The sequence below is a fragment of the Sciurus carolinensis genome, unplaced genomic scaffold, assembly GCF_902686445.1.
Source record: "Sciurus carolinensis unplaced genomic scaffold, mSciCar1.2, whole genome shotgun sequence".
NCBI lineage: Eukaryota > Metazoa > Chordata > Mammalia > Rodentia > Sciuridae > Sciurus > Sciurus carolinensis.
The window spans coordinates 4,433,152-4,447,865 of record NW_025920119.1 but is presented as its reverse complement, the minus strand read 5'-3'; the positions used below and the strand labels follow the sequence as shown (position 1 = coordinate 4,447,865).

The 14,714-nt window shown below is 41.0% G+C and overlaps 2 pseudogenes; both read right to left on the bottom strand.

Annotated features, from left to right (window-relative positions):
• Nucleotides 1-528: 528 nt before the first annotated feature.
• Nucleotides 529-1,635, bottom strand: LOC124973653 (guanine nucleotide-binding protein G(I)/G(S)/G(T) subunit beta-1-like; annotated as a pseudogene).
• Nucleotides 1,636-6,279: 4,644 nt separating this feature from the next.
• Nucleotides 6,280-7,730, bottom strand: LOC124973630 (Golgi phosphoprotein 3-like; annotated as a pseudogene).
• Nucleotides 7,731-14,714: the final 6,984 nt, after the last annotated feature.

Here is a 14,714-nt window from a genome sequence, read left to right as displayed (position 1 = left end):
TCCTAGGTCAAGCAACCCGCAGTGCTCCTCCTCTCCTCCAGGCAATCCCCATTGTACAGGAGTGCTCGCTCTGAGTTCAAACAGCTCACCACGCAGCTCCTCCTCTGGCAACTGCCTGTGGCTCTGATGCAGTCACTCCTAGACCAAGCAACCCGCCGTGCTCCTCCTCTTTCTCCGGGCAGCCCCCCAGTGTTCAGAAGTGGTCGTTCTGAGTCCAAACAGCTCGCCACGCAGCTCCTCCTCAGGCAGTCACCCAGAGCCCCAGTTGGCCTGAGGGGTTTGAGGAGAAGGAAAGAAACCAACTTAAAAATCTAGATTCTGTGATTAAAGACTTTTTCCCCCTTCTGGTTAACATGTTTATTGTAGTATTTCCTTTTAAAACTCATCCAAGACAAAAAAGAAAACAAAGACAATGGCCCTGGAAGGAATGGACATTTTGTTTTAGTTTACAGCACAGAGACCTTCTCTTAATGGGAATTATGCTCTTGGTTTCAGCAACAGGTGAAGGAAAAAGATGTTGCCCTTTGAAGTTCTGAGGGGAGTGTGGGTGTCCACATTAGTGCGGTTGGATAGGATATGCTATCACTGCAGTGCTTCAAGGTCAGAATGGTCTTCCAGTCTCCGTGGTGTCCACCTGTGGTGTTAGTTCCAGATCTTGAGGAAGCTGTCCCAGGACCCTGTTGCCATGGCCATGCCATCATCAGTCACCCCCAGGCAGCTGATGCAATTTTCATGTCCAACCAAGACAACTTCCCCATCTGCTTTGAGTGCATCCCAGACATTGCAGTTGAAGTCATCGTACCCGCTGAGCAGCAGGCACCCGCTCTTGGAGAAGGACACAGAGGTGATCCCACAAATGTTGTTGCCATAGGAGTAGGTCATGAGCTCCTGGTCTGCATGGAGGTCAAACAGCCTGCAGGTGGCATCTTCCAAGCTAGTGGCAAATGCATTGCTATTTGGAAAGAAGCAAATGGCATTGATGTCCGACTCGTGGCCTGTGAAGGTCTGTCTGCACATCTCCTCCCAGACATCCCAGAGCCTCGCTGAAGCATCACAAGCACCAGAGATGAACAGTCTGGTGTCAGGAGCAAGAGACAGGCTCATGACATCTCCAGTGTGTCCAGTAAACTTGGTCATCTGCTGGCTGCTCTCCATGTCCCAAAGAGCACACATGGTGTCTCCAGAGCTGGTGACGATCTGATTATCATCCAAGAACTGGCAGCAGGACAAGTAACCTGTATGTCCCACCAGCTCACAACTCACATGCACATTCCCTTCATGAGTTTTCAGGTTGCAAATGGAGCAAATGTCCTGGCCACCACAGGCCATGTGTTCCCTGAAGGGGCGTAAGCACAGGTCATGACCCAGGAAGAGCACTGAGGGATGGTGTGAAACTTGTTTGTGGTGTAACTATCTCAGATCATGAACTTTCTGTCCTGTGAGGTGCTGTCCAGAAGCCTGGAATCTGTGTCCCAATGCATCACATAGATCTTGGCCAGGCGCCCCCTCAGTATTCTCCTGGTGTGCATCTGGATTGATGTTTGTGATCTGGGAGAGAGTTGCGTCTTTTCAAGCATCTCTAATTTGGTTTTTAAGTTGTTCCACCTCCTGCCACAACTGGTCAAGTTCACTCATCTTCAGGTCTTAGTGCTGCAATGCCACTTCAAAGAATCCATGATCTCACCCTCACTGGGCCTGACATGGCCATGCCGCCACCTGTTCGTTGTACTCACGGTCCACGGGCAGAGCCGGCAAGGCTGGTCAGGTTGGCCGCTGTGCTCCTGTCGCAGCCCGCTGCCCTTGCTGCCCACACCCACTGCTACTGCCCCTAAAGACTTTTTTTTTTTTTTACATTTCCTGGGAAGGTTTTTTGAAACTACAGTATCACTGAAATAAAAATATGATGGTAACCAAGTGTCAACCTCAACCATTTCTTACAATTTCATTGAGGCATAATTTCCATACCACAGTGTTTAGGCCTCATAAGTGAATAAACACTGTGGCCTATCAATTCAATGATTATTTGCAAATTTGTAGAACTTGGTAAATATCACCATGACCTAGTTTCTGAACATTTCTAGCACCCTCAGAATTTCCTCAAGTCTGTTTGTAATCAATTCCTTCTGTCCCACCCTTTGACCCCTTTCCACTCCAGGCCAACAACTGATTTTCTTTCTGTGTCTATAAATTTGTCTCTTCTGGATATTCCATATAAGTTGAACACAACAATATGCACTCATTTTGAAAAGAATCCATTCTTTTTAACTGACTTTTTTCCTTTAACATGATTTTGAGGTTCATCTATATTCCAGCATGTATCAGTATTTTGCTTCCTTTTATAGTTGAATAGTATTTTGCTGCATGTATATACTCCATTGTGCTTGTTCATTCATCAGTTGATGGGCATTTAGGTTGTTTCCCCCTCTGACTATTATGAATAATGCTGCTATGAACATTCACGTACAAGTCTTTTAGTGGGCATGTTTGTCAAATTCTCTTGAGTAGATTCCTAGGAGTGGCATTAACAACTCTTCCTTTATGTTTCCATTTAACTTTTTAAGAAGCAGCCAAACTGTTTTTCCAAAGTAACTGTTCCATTTTACATTCCCATTAGTAACATGTAAGGGCAAGCATTGATTCTTAAAATTGCTTCAGATGGTACAATTGGAAGTCTTTGGTTTCTTATGTTTGGTCTGTGAACTGTAACCTTATAAGAAAACTCTAAATACCCAAATCACACTCTATACTGTTAAAGAGAAGGAATGATGGGAAATTGAAATAAATGAAGTTTAGATAAGATAATGGATTTGTAGCAAATAAATAGTACTCAGTTTTCATTTGCTTGGAAATTAAATCAACCAATTAAGTAAAATAACTCTCAAGAAAGATCAGTGAGATTTGCCATATAGATTGCTCATTTACCCTAGTTCACTCAGAGGTTTATATAACAAAGACACTGGTTTCATTTATTTTATTCTCCTTCTGTTACATTCATATCATGAAAGAATATTTTATGGACTTCATCTAGTTTTAGCATGTATCAGTAAAGCTGGGTTGAGTCAGTTTGCATATGAAAAGTTCCAAGCTGTTTTATTTTGTCTGTGACCTTCAAACAAAATTCTGATGAGATATACACCACCAAAAGAAGTGAGATGCACCCATCTCCTGAGTCTCAAATTTACTTGGATCTCTGTTCCTCAGTTTATGAGTTTATCCACTATTTGGGAAAACATGAATATGTTCTTTGAGATGCCAAGAGAAATAAGACATGAGCTGCGACTTCAAGGGAGAAATAAAAGCGCACATATTGTGTCACATGGAAGAAAATACAGATCAGAAGAGAACAAAGGAAGGAACTAGACTAGGAAAGTCAGCATAGAAGAGATCATTCTTGAGCTACTGTGTTAAAGAGGAGTGGGTGTTTGTCAGACAACCAGGAATGGGGTGAGAGATCGTCCTTCTAGCCAGAGGCCCACAGGAGCAAAGGCCTGGAGCTTTGATCCAGCAAAGTGTTCAGAGAAGATCAAAAGTCTTCAGTGTGGCTGTGGCAGCCCAAGGACAGATGAGGGGATGGAGCAGGAGAGGAAGGCTGGCAAGGGCCTTATCTGTCTTAGTAAAGAGATCAAGTTATCCCAGGGGATACTGCTGGATTTTTTGCTGAATTTGACATTCTAAGATTTGAATTTGCTCCAGCTGGTTTTGAATACAGAAAAGAGGATAAGAGATAGGAGAACAACTAGGAGGCCATGTCAGTAACCAGGCTAGACACAGAGCTAAAGATGCAGCAGCAGAAGTAAGAGGAGGCAGAGGACAGAAAGCTTGCTCAGCAGGTGTGATCAACAGTCAAAGTAACTGGGGACAGAAAATGATGACCTAAGGCCCATGATAAAATGCAGACTTCCAGGTCCTTCAGCATGACATGCAGGCTGGCCTTTTGCCTGTGAGTCAGCATTTTAACAAGTGTTCCAGGTGATTCTAATGCAGATTGGATACAGATACTCGCTTGTAGAGTGTAAAGATTCACAACTCAGAGGAGCCCAGCAGAGAACCATGGATTTCAGAGCTTACTGCAAGCAGTGGAACCAGGAGAGCTCTATAGATAAATAAAGTGTCAAATAATGGGTGAACTATGCCCCTGGCCCCTCATGTCAGTCCTGTTAACTCTAGAAAAGAAAAATTGCACTTTAAAAATTAAAATTAGTCATCACAGACAACTAAATTTAATTGGAGTCCCTTCGTCCATGTTTAAGATTCCAAAGAGACGGTGTCATTTAAGTGAATTTATATCTGGTCACACAGGTAAGTAACTTAATATTTCTATGAATTAACTTTTGGTACAAAAATGTTAGTCTGCCTTTAAAATATCCTCTCTCCACTTCTCCTTCTTTCCACTATCTGCCTACCTGGGAGAGAGATTTCAGTATTATCCCCTTTATACCATAAACTCCAAAAGCGAAGGAACTGTAATTGTTGAAAATCATTTTCTTTTGGTGGGCCTGTGAAAAATGAGCACCAAATAAATACTTTCTGATGATGAATCTGCAGATATGCTGATGACTTATTTGCATATTGGCATAGATGCAGAATGTATAATTTGTGTGTTATGTCAATTTAAGAGAGTGGGTACTGTGCTGTTTTGTTTTGCACATTTTTAAATGAAAAAACACCAGAGTAATACATTAAGCATTTTAATTAAGTGCTGTGGCACACTATTAGTACATTTCACTGTTTAGCTCTCTCATTACTCAGATAACTGTGTGTCCAATAATGTCCTTATTAAACATCTACATTCACTATAAGCCTGATGGAATATATTTATTTTTTTCAGGCACTTTCAATATCATAGTTTATTATTTCAGATAAAAAGATAGTGTACATATTAGGGAATTCCTTAAAATTCAACTATAGAGTTATACACCATCTAGTACTTTTCCAATGAAGGTTAACCAAAGCCCCACTATTAACCTGAACTATAGTAATAAAAAATTGACATTTATTTTTTCAATGTATAGTATTTACATTATGAAACCAATGATGATATGATAAACAGTGATAAGAAACAGTAAAAATAAACTTTAAAAGCAAAGGTTTCTAGTCTTACAATTTGCTAATTATCATAATTGTATATAAAAATTTAATACAGCAAAAATTTCTGTTACAAAATTTTTAATCATCTGAGTTGTAGTCATTATTTGCTACCAATTTACATGTAACATCTGCTAGGACTGACACTTGTGTTTTTTTCCCTCAAAGAAGTATAAGTAGATAAATGACATTTCAGAGCAGACATTAATTTACTTGTTGACAGAAAAAACTGTACTCAAGATTAGTACTGGTCACAAGCCTCTTCCCTACAGAAATCATAAGAACAGTTAAGACCACCCCCCCCAAAAAAAATCCAAAAAGAGATGTATAGGCAAAGAGTGCCATGAACGGCAAACTCAAAAAAATCCCAGCATGAATCAGATACACATTTTTTTCTCTCTTTCAGTGATAAGAGGTCTATTTTGCCATCAAATAATAGTGACTAAAGCCAAGTAAGGGGCACCAGGTGTACAACTAATCAAATCTTGCAAAATACTAAGATGGGGGCAGGGTGATCAGAAATAATTTATATATAATTCAAACTATATACAGCATAACTGGAATGCAGCTCATTCCAAACTGGCTTTGTGAAATAACTGGACCTTTATGATTTAATAGTTAAAATTATAACAAGTGTAAAAATACAATAGATTTATATGGGAAGCAAAAATCAAGGGGCATTTTATATTAAGTATTTACTGTGCTGTTTCAATTTAAAATACTTTTGCTAAGTATACATCTCAACTGAGGCCTATGTATAAAATGTCCTAATAGATACAGATATTTACCTTTGGTGAGTTGAAGCACTTGTTGTGACTTCTGTCTGAACTGTAGGCAGAATGCTAGACGTACATGCACATGTGGGAAAACTCAGGTTGAGGTAATCCAAAAACTGTGCACGGAAGGTGGCTGGAAGTACTTTGAAAGACCAAGTACACCAGAAACCCAAAACAGATAACACTGAGAATGGCAACAGGGATGGAGTGCCAATATGGCAGTAAAATCTGTTAAAAACAGAAAGCAGAAGGCCTCTCGTACCAGCAGAATCCTGCATACGTACAAAAAAGAAAAAGCCACCCAACATTTCAGAAAACAAAAGCCAATTATAGTGTGGGAAAGCACAAACTGCAGAAGTAAATAGAAGAAAAACTACTGGTTTACATGAGAGAAAGGAAACATTTCATTCTGACAGAGTTACTTGGTGAATGCTGCCACCACTGCCCACAGAACTTCGTTGGTGTGGCCTTCAGACATTCCACTTCTGGGTCTAAGTCAAGAAGCTGCCACACTCTCTTGGTAGCCAAATCAAACTGCTCATCCAGAAGAGGTACAAATGCGTTTTCCAGGTCATCCAAAGCATGGGCTAAGTAAATGAGAGCCAGCAAGCACTTGTCCCTGCGGTGAGGGTAATTCACCCATTTGTCATGAACAGCTTCTTGTACCTTCTTGATGAGGCGCTGCTTAATGTTGTTGGTGACAGGATGTGTTGTCATGTCAAAACGTAGGGAGTTCTGTTTCTCTGTTGTCAGTACACCCTTTTCCACCAGGTTTTTAGTTAATCATTCCTGCATGTTTCTTAATTGATAATGCAATTTTAATGACTTCCATGTCTCACCACTAAGTAATTCAATCCAGTTCTGAACTGTTTCTGGAAGCTGAGTCTCCTTAACATGCTTTAGAGCTTCATCAAGAAAAACATCCCCTGTTGGTGCATCAGACTTACAGATCATCTTTCTTGTTAAAAGACTTTTATGTCTCATTCCACAAGCCTCTACTTGTAACCTGCCTCTCAATGCTAATTCAATTAACATACAGCCACGAAATCCAGATGATATACGGTCATTTCCAAAATGATGAGTAACCCTAAATCAAAATCACCTAGAAAGTCGTTTTCCAAATTTCATAACTTTTACTTTGAACTTTAATGGGAAAAATAACTTTTTCCTCCGAATTTCTTCATAACATCAAATGGTGTACCTTAATGTGTCTAAAAAATACAAATCCCCTGACAAGCAGATCTGTGGACCCCTCCAGATCCTAACACTGGCAAAACGCAAGAGTTCGGGGGCGCTGGAGGTCCTGGGTGTTCGGTCTATGGGGCAGTCTCCAGGGTAGAATTACAACCTAGAATCTACACAGGCTGAACACGCAGAAAAAAAGTGAGGTAGAAGTGCAGACTGCCGGGTGTCAAAATGAAAAGACTGTGAAAGGGGGAAGGAAAAAATCCAAGCAATCTGTGCGAGGAGGATCTGGAAAGAACGGGCCACGCAGGGGAGCGCCAACTCAACACTCCTCTGAGCAAGCTGGGCGCTCCGGGCCGCGGGGCTCGGGAGCAAGGAGGGCAGGTGCGCGGCCGAGGCCGGTGCACAGCCGGAGGCCGGCGCCCACCTGGAGACCACCTGGGGTCCAGGCCCGGCGCAGCCACGCCCGTCCCGTCCGCCGCGCCCGCACCTCTAGGTCCTTGTGGCCCAGCAGGAGCACCTCCTCCATCAGGGTCAGCCACATTTCCTTGGAGTCGCTCTCGTCGTCGTCGTCCTGCTCATCGCGGCGGCTCTGAGCGTCGTCCTCGCCACTGCAGCCGCCAGCTCCTTGTCCTCGGTGTGCCGCTGCACCAAGGCGGAGCTTCGCTGGGTCAACGAGGTCATGACTCCGGCCGATGAGCCACGCCAACCCAGAGGGACGCAGAGCCTACCAGGTCTTCCTCTTCCTCCTCCCCGCCCCCGCGGCCCCCCACCTGGTTTCCGTGCTAAATCCCGGCTCTGGGGCGATGTTGGTTGGCAGCAGGGCCGGGAGCAGTGATGCGGAGACGGGTCGGGGTGAAGCGGGTGGGCGGGCATCGGCAGGACCGGAGCGCCTTCCTGCCCGGGCCGGGGCCCCACCCCAACCCGAGCTCCCCCGCGAGGCAAAGGCCAAGGCAGTGGCCTTCCAATATGGCGACACTCTGGAATATATTTAGATGGCACCCAATTTGTATTATGTTCTCCAACCAGAATTAAAAACACCGACTAATAAAGTTCCCCATGTATACTGACTAATTGTTTCCATGCTAGGTACTAAGTGCTAAATGCTTTACATGAACGATATAATTGAATATTCACAGTGACCTTAAGTCTTCAGTGTTATTATTGTTCCCATTTCACAGATGAGAAAACTGAGGTTTAGAACAATTAGGTGAACATGGTCAAAGCCATGGACAATTAAATTAAAATAGAGGGATTTTAATTTAGGTCAATACGAATAGGCTTTTTAAATTATCCCATGTTGTCTCTCAAGTTTCCATTCTAAACAAGCAATGAAATGAATGAATTTAATTTAAGGGAAATTAAACAAAATCTGGAGTATGGAAAATCCTATCTCATGATAGTTACCTGCACAAATTACCAAGTGGGAATTAACCCTGCCTATCTTCCAGGACTGTGATGTTTAATACTAAACATGCCGAGGTCCAGGGAAATAAAGCCCTGATCTGTAGCATTTGCAGATTTCCATGGCAACTAGATTCGCACCAATCTCCCCTACTGAAGGTAGATGTGGGAAGAGATCATGTAGAGAGTTAGTTAGCTCATGAGCTGTTCAAAGCTGGTTCCTGGATACCACTGTGCCTGTTCTCTGCTAAAATCAAGTTGCTTGTGGTTTCTTGGACTAGAAAAGATATCCTCTTCTTGGAGGAAGAAAAAGTTCATAGGAAAGGATGATGCTCCACTATTACAATGGAGTGCTTGGATGTATATTCCACCAAGCTATTTTTAATTAAAAAGTGATGACAGCTGAATATATTCCCTGACTCTGTAGCTAATAACTTCCTGACCTAGACCTCACTTGTTAGACCCACTGCTGAAACCAGACCACATCAATCCCTGTGGGGCATCTCTTATTGGCTAGCTGTCTCAACAGATGCAGGTCTAACCAAATCCATGTCTAAAAGCAGCATGCAAATGGGGAGATAAGAGGGAAATTTTTATGTGCTAAATCACAGTCCACAGAGGGAGAAGTGAGTATAAGCAGCTGTGTGGAAGGGAGAACACCAAAGGTCATTGTCAGAGAAGTCCTAAAAGGCAAGGATTAATTACACTGGCCATAATTTATAGCTGTAATTTTTTATCTATTCATTTCTCACAGTGAAAAAAAAAATTGCCTGGTTGCCCTGTTATGAAGGCAGAGTATGTGTTAGTTAAAACGTGGTTTCTGTAGTCACACTTACCTTAAGCATTTTATCCGCTTTTGATATCATTTAATCCTCACTATTATGCCCATTTTATAGCTAAGGACACTGAGTTGCAAGGATTTAAATGATGATTTCTGAATTGAAACCAGGATATGCCTAGTACCAGGGCCTTTTACAATGTACCTAAAGCTTTTCCCTTCCTTCAACAGCCTCCTTACCCTCTCCTCTCTTCCTCTTTCCTCCCCTCCTCTCTTCTCTCCTCTCCACAGTTTTCTCCCAACAGCATGCCAATCCTGCTACTTCCACCTGGAAGGAGATGCTGTCCTCTTAACTCTATCCTTTAAATCTATCTGAATCCTAGTCATTCTTTAAGACCCTTATTGAGTCCCAAACTTCCAGTAACATTTTCTCAGATGGTTCTACCTGCATAGATTTCCTACTCTAATTATACTTATTAATTCCGCACAATTGGCATTAATTTTTGCCTTGCATCAGTTGCTCCCCACTTTATAATTAATTTGTTTTAGAATTAATTTGTCTTTTGTCTGCCCTAAAGTGTAAATTATCATGGGCAGAAGTCATATTTAGATCTCCTAATGCCAAGCTTTAGGTAGATTATTTTATTTTATTTTTTTATATCAGGGATCAAGCACTGGGGTGCTTAGCCACTGAGTCACATCCTCAGCCCTTTACAGTTATGTTATTTTATTTTATTTTTTTTTGAGAAAGGATCTTGCTAAGTTGCTTAGGATTTTACTAAGTTGCTGAGGCTGACTTTGAAATTGTGGTTCTCGTGCCTCAAACTCTGGAGCCACTAGGATTACAGGCATGTGTCACCAATTATCGCGTCCCCTGCCCGCAGAGAAACACGAAACCGGATCAGGGCAAGTTCTTTATTTTCTGCAGTCTGCTTCTTCTGGCTGGCCAGCAGCGGCGGGCCGCTCTTGCAAGTGCCTTACATTACATACAACAACCAATCAGCTTATAGATCACGAGGGGAAAGCATGGACAGTAATGGAACACAATAGTGTGGATATAGCAATCATGCAGTGTCCACGAGGACCCATGGCCAATCACATTAACTTCCTCAAAATACGCCACTTGTTGGCAGAGAGTATTAGTCTGCTGGAGGTACCTGGTTTTGTTCTCAGCACTTCCTTGGCACCTTGCCAGGCGCCATCTTGGCCACGCCGAAGGGCTGGGGGTCTGCAGTACCCCGACAGCTCCCCCTTTTTTATTTATTAAAAGAATGCTGGCTCGGGATCGTGCCTGTCTTAGGCGGCGTGGTCAACCATCGTCCTTACCTGTCATCGGATAACTGCAGAGCATGCTACAGCTCCTGTCTTAGGTCGGTACGCGGTTACCTCCTTCCTTACCCGTCATTGACTACCGATCCAGCATGCTCAGCCAGACTTGAGGAGAGCTGCCAGCCTCTAAGGCCATCATGGCTTGATGGAAAATGATGCGATCTCTGGCATGAACTTGGCGTATACGCATGATAAAGCGTGTGAGGAAGATAATTGTAATAATCATTAACACACACAATGCTCCCATTCCTGCCCATTGCTTTACAAAACTGAAGGAAGAAGATAACCAATTTTGCATTTCAGATATAGGGGCTACATTAACTCTAGTAGAATTAAGGCTAACAATTTGTGATCTAAGAATGGCAGTAAGATTATCAAATTTATAAGACCAATTGGCACGTAGCTGAGTAGATATGATTTTAGACAAATTTGCTGCATAACTAAGATTATGATAAGCTACAGGTGTAATGCACAGTCCCGGCAGATGATAAATACACCCCACGCTTAACAGTTCTTGTAAAAGGTCCATTTGTTCTTGAAGTAAGTCCACACGCTGGTTCACCAAAAGTAGTCCTGCTTTTAGGTGTTGATCCACTGTTTGTTGAGTAGACAGAGCAGTAGCTGTCTGCTGGACCACTTCATTAAGCTTAGTTGCTGACTGTACTGATGTCGTCAAGGCTACAGCTGCTGCGGCGACTGCTGCTGCTGATGCAACTATGGTGGTAATGACTGCTACGGTGATTCCAAAGTCCCTCTTATTTCTGGAAAGCAATACTGGCAATTTATCATCTGTAACACAGACTGGGACTGGTAGGAAGGTAGGAACACACATTAAGTCTGCCAGCAGGAACCTAGAAGCATTTTAACATTGAGAGATAGCACAAATCTGAAGTACAATTGAGAGAAGCAGTTGTTTTGTTACATAGTTGAACTGTTCCTCCTAAGAGACTAAAAAGAGGTTGTAAGTTAGTTTATTCCGTGGAAACACACAAACTGAGCCGCAGCTCCAGTAAAGTACCGGGTTACCCTTATTACCCAGAGTTAAAAAAAAAAAAAAAACCCAAACAAAGAGACAAAGAGAAAGTTTATCTTTAGGGGACCTGAAGGTCTCCTCTATTCCCCCTTTTTGTTTATCATGGATAGAATCTTATATCCATTTGTCTATCCTGCCTCGGTTATCAGTTTGCTTAATCATTTGGTACTGTTGAGTAAGGACCATAGTTTGGATTGTTTAAAGGGAATAATACAGACTTCTCCCGGCAGGGAGAAAGCTGATATTTTGAAAGTCCCGAGAAGTGAGCGCACCCTACATCCCCTATAGGCAGGTAAATTTGGTAATCAATGGGCTCCGGAGATCCTTGACATTTGCAAAGGCAGATGGCTTCATGGCCTCATTTCCTCGAATTGACCCGATTCCCTATTTCTACACTAACTACCTGTCCTTAATTCTGGCTTCATTCTCCGCTTTAGCTATAGGAACTCCCAACTGCTTTAAGGAAAAGGGGGCGTCGGTCGTTCTGGCTGCTTCGAAGCTGAAAGGGGGCAGTGAGGGGCAAGCAGTTTGGAGTTCCTCTTTTAAAAATCGGGTCAATCGAGGGGTCCGAGGTAGAAGTCTGGTTGGGGAGGAGCAGGTTGTAAAGTCATCTGGGGGTGGGTGCTTCTATGATAGAAGAACAAAAAAGACATGAGTACTGAAATGAAATTAGTACAAAGTAAATGTTGCAGCATCTGGAACATGCCACTGAGTATCATGAAAATGACAGAAGTCAATCTTTCACCAGGAGGTGGAAGAACTGAGAAATTGTTCCCATAACGAGACCTAGCAAAGGCTGGAAAGGACAAGGCCTTTATTTGGGAACTTTAACATAGTCCAAGTTATCAGGAATGTAAACACAACATTTAACTCTTAATGTCATAGATATCCCAAAAAATATAGTTAAGCTACTTAAGTCATCTGATTGTGTAAAATATCCCTTTAATGGTATAACCTGTGTTTAGTAGAGAGCTGTATATTTCTGTTACTTAGGGCTAGGTAATTATACGAGCAAACATAGATTAAGTCTACCTGTGTAGCTTAGGAAGATCTGCAGGCCTTAAACTGACTAAAAACTTCTGACTCTGGCAGTTTCTCTTGATAGTTATCAGGCACATTTGCTGAAGAATCTTTCTTTTATTTGTAGCTTCCAGTCTTTATTCTAGTGGACTAACATAAGTGTACATCTTAAGTTACATTTAATTATTATTTCTCTTAAATGCCCAAGAATGGCTATATTTTGGTTTTTACTGTTTTGCTGGGTGTCCAGGATCAAGCTGGTCAAATTGACCTGCTTCCTGTCTTGTAAAGGAGTCAGCTGAGTTCCCACAGGGGCCACTTGTAGAGAACTGAAGAGCAGCTTCTTAGCTCCTCCAGTACCATTGGTTAGGCAGGGTCTCCTTGATGAGGTGACTTCCTTAGGAAGCATTAAGGGATGTCTCCCTTTTTTCATGACCCTCCTCTGCAGCAGATGCACTGAGTGATTTTTCATCCTCTAGTCTCAAAGTCCTCTTATTCCCTGGGTTCAGGCTGACTGAGGGCAAAAGATCCAAATACTGGCCTATCTTGTCTTCTGTATTTAATTCCAATCTTTAAGTTTGATCTTAATCATCCAGCAAGCCAGTTTCACCAGTCAGAGAGTGAGAGTACTGGGCTTTAACTTTAATGTTCATAACTTTACAGTTATTTACCCTTTTATCTAACTGGAGTCTGTATTAGTTCTGGAAGTTACTACTATCTGTTCTATAGGTGATGGCTTATTATCATAAGTTACCTAGGTTGCGTGTTCTTGAAGCAGCTACTTCTGTAAAACATTAACAGGTAACAGTTTTACAAAATGAAATTAGCAAGAGTAAAAATATATTTTGTTTGTATAATAGCTATCTTGAATTTTGACTGAGAATCACATTATATTTCCTATTTGAGATCATAGTAATTTCACAACAAAAACCAATCTTTTGATTATAACTTTAAATAAGCTGAAGTCTGACTTATTTTGGAGTCACTCTAACATGCAGTAAGGTGGGAGGCAGAGCCTTATCTCAGGTAAGGCATGACTCTTTATAGATCTTAAGTGTTCTAATTCTGATGTTGATCTTTGCTTTTTCCTTAAATATCATTAAGTAGTTTACATATACTGTTTCCTGAGTCTATACAAACTTTATAATTAACACAATTTAACATTGTATCTAAAACATGAATCAAAGAAAGGCTGAGAGAGCTTTTAACTTTCCTTTTGTGTGTCAAAGTGGCAAAATATTTTCATGTTTCACAAAATTAACCTTTAAACAAGTCAGGCTCTAATGTTTAGAAATACATTTACATTTGAAATTTTTTATCTCAATGTAAAATATAACCAATTTTACATATATCCTATTGATAACAGGTCCTCTAATAGAACACTAAATGATAGAAATTAATCCCCAATGAAATTTACTCTTTATAAGCTTAAAATTACCATTACAGACAAATTTATCTGGAGAATAGCAGCTTGATAAATTTCCTGCTTTAAAACTTGTATACCTGAAAAATATGAACACATTTAATATACAACTAGAAACCATTTCACAATTACCTTGACACCTTTTTTCTTACCAAATTTAGTTTTTAAAGAAAAATTTAGACTCTGTAACACAGTACAATACTTTAACAGTTGTTTAACCATAATTGTATACACCTCAATTTTTAAGACTAATTGTTCTAAAGAATAAAACTTAAGAGACTTGTTGAAACTTGCCCTTTACTTACATACAGACTTTCTTACCCAGAAACATTTCCTTTTCCTTTTTATTAAATACATTTTAAATCTAGAACCTTTTATTTTGTCTTTTCTATCTGTTGACCCCTTTTTGTTCACATTCTGAAACAACTCTTATGAAATTTTTGAATTTAGATAAATCACTCTATTTTAATAAGATTAAATATTTTGTTGTTTATAGTACTCTTAATTGAAACACAGGTGAAACTTTTGGGACCCTTTATATATAGAATTCCACTTGTTAGGACATAACTTCTAATAACCTTGTTTTTAGTTTAGTGATGACACAAAGCAAGTTTAAACTCTTTTTATTACCAACCTATGAAACACCAATAATGTTTAAGTATGATACCCCATGTAATTTAA